Source organism: Nannospalax galili, unplaced genomic scaffold, assembly GCF_000622305.1.
Source record: "Nannospalax galili isolate Female #2095 unplaced genomic scaffold, S.galili_v1.0 scaffold33, whole genome shotgun sequence".
Lineage (NCBI taxonomy): Eukaryota > Metazoa > Chordata > Mammalia > Rodentia > Spalacidae > Nannospalax > Nannospalax galili.
In genome coordinates this window covers 7,439,772-7,442,144 of record NW_008335436.1, presented here as the reverse complement: position 1 = coordinate 7,442,144, position 2,373 = coordinate 7,439,772, and the positions used below count along the sequence as shown (strand labels likewise).

Sequence of the window (2,373 nt, the reverse complement as noted above, 5' to 3'; positions counted from 1 at the left end):
TAAAGAGCAAACATCAGCATAGCAGAGAATAAGTATAGATGGGGACAGAACTCATGTGGTGGCATAAAAGAATAATCAGTGGACAAGTAAATGTCACGTTAGCATCTTCAGGTAAGAGTTCTATCACAGTGAATGCTAAAGAATATGGACTGTACGATGGTGAAGAAGCTACATTTCCATTGTGTAACTCCAAAATATTAAACTCAATTAAGTTAAAATTTTAATTTTCCTGTATGCCATGTAGGAAACATTTCCTGGACAGGTGGAGATAATCCCATAGCCATCTTGGAAATAAGTTCACACACAAGAAATAATGTTCATGTCATCCTTAGAATTTAATGAAAGTCTGAGAAGTTTATTAAGATGATTCAATTTGTCAGCTAATTTTCCGACGTTAAAACACATCTATCGATGAGTTGTTCGGATATCTGGAGGGCTTCCAAAACACTCTTGAAGTGTTAGACTTTATATTATTATTTTCCTTCCTTCTTTTCACAGGCTGCTTTTCACAAAACCTATCTTGAACCTGGTTGGTCGGGTTTAATTATTTTTTCTATGTGAAACTTAGCTGAGTTTGAATGACAGCTGGTGCTTCCTGAGTGCTCTCGTGAAAATTGAAGTGTGCTGCCTTTCTGCTGAACGGGGGTTCTGTTTCCCAACTCTGCATTTGCTATGCATTGTGTGTTACTGCCCAGGACTTAAGAAAGTATCAGCAAAATCCACATCGTTGCATAAGTGAAGGAGGAAAGACTGCCCTGCGTGTTTGTCCAGGAATGTGGCAAAAGTGGATTCTTCTCTAATATTTATGACTTCTCCAGCCATGTGCATTTGGCAATGTCTGCAGTGCTACACGTGAGTTCCCACTGAGCTAGCCCTAATTCTATTTGGACAGCTTTGATTATCCCCAAGATCATAGTGCCATGAATCCACAAATAGACATTGTTTGCAGACCGTTCATTGTTGTTTATTAGTGTTTACAGCTCTGTCGGACTATTGATGGTTTTCTCTCTTGGAAGTTAGTATAGTAGCCTCTGAAAACTAGACTTCAGGGAGGTTTTCAGGTCAGTTCTACCCTGATTTTTCCAAATTCTATGTCAGAAGTGTGGACTGTCCTCAGAAATAGAGGCTTACCTTCAAATTCGGGGGGCGGGGCGGTTAATGAAGGGATGTAGCAAAAGCATGTGTTATTTTGGGAGTTTCTTGGACTACTTTGACCAACAACTGAAAGGGAGGTTTCTCTTGCCTGGTACTGTGTATATATATTCTTCAGTAGGATGCTGGATATATTTCCCTCTGGTTTTAAACACCATCTAAACATTATGCTTCCTCTCTGTTGTCCGGTATAACCCTTCCTCCTCCCTCCCCAGTCAGCTACTGTGGGCAAAGCAGCAACAATCATGGTTTGTAAGTATCTCTGCAGTAAGATGAATCCATTGTGTATGTGCTAAGGAGTGGCATTGCCAGATCATACTGTTGAGTGATTTTTAGTTTTTTTAAGCATTATCCATACAATTTTCCACAATGGTTTCCCTAGTTTGTAACCCCACCAACAGTGGATAAGAGTTCCCCTTCCCTGCATAAAAAGTTGGAACGCTTCACAAATTTGTGTGTAATGCTTGCAGGGGTCATGCTAATCTTCTCTGTACTGTTCCAATTTCAGTACATGTGCTGTCAAAATGATTCCTGGTTGAATTATTTGGAGACATTGATTTATTACCATAAGTGGATTAGTGATGATTTTTAAGTTTCTTTAAATTTTCTGTTTTAAATATCATCTTAGTACTCTCATGGCAGTTTATTCTTTCCTATATTTCTGAAGTTTACAAAATACATTAAAAGTTTAAAAAAGAACTTGCTTAATTCATACGATATTTTAGCATTTCATCTACTAATGAGGATTCAGGTCACTCAGTACTTTTGGAGAAAATAAATCACACTGATAGTGAACAGATGGTGTAATAGTGAGCAAGATGAAAAACTTCATTCGCAAAGCATTTGTGGGCCATTTCTTCATACTTTTACTCAGATGACAGCATTTTGTCTTTAATTTCCTTAGCAATAGCTCAGCTATAACATAAAATCCAGTGTTGCTTTCATTTGTTGAAACACACAAAAAGGAATACAAATTTATGAGATAAAATGAAACAATACTTCAGGAATAAAAGAACTTCTTACATTTAAAAAAAATCTAGTTTATCTATATTAAGATGACACCTGACTATAGAGGAGATTAAGACTTAAATGTTTACATGTGTTTGTATTTTTAATTTGTAAGGATTCAGGAGGCAAGTTTTAATGATTTTGACACACATACACACAAGTGTGTGTGTGTGTGTGTGTGTGTGTGTGTGTGTGTGTGTGTAGAAATAAAGA

The 2,373-nt window shown here is 37.1% G+C and overlaps 1 non-coding gene across 1 annotated transcript; it reads right to left on the bottom strand.

The window, feature by feature from the left end:
* Positions 1-1,579: 1,579 nt before the first annotated feature.
* On the bottom strand, positions 1,580-1,681 carry LOC115069823. Its single transcript, XR_003849053.1, has one exon. It is a non-coding gene; the product is annotated as a U6 spliceosomal RNA (small nuclear RNA).
* Between the last annotated feature and the right edge of the window lie 692 nt (positions 1,682-2,373).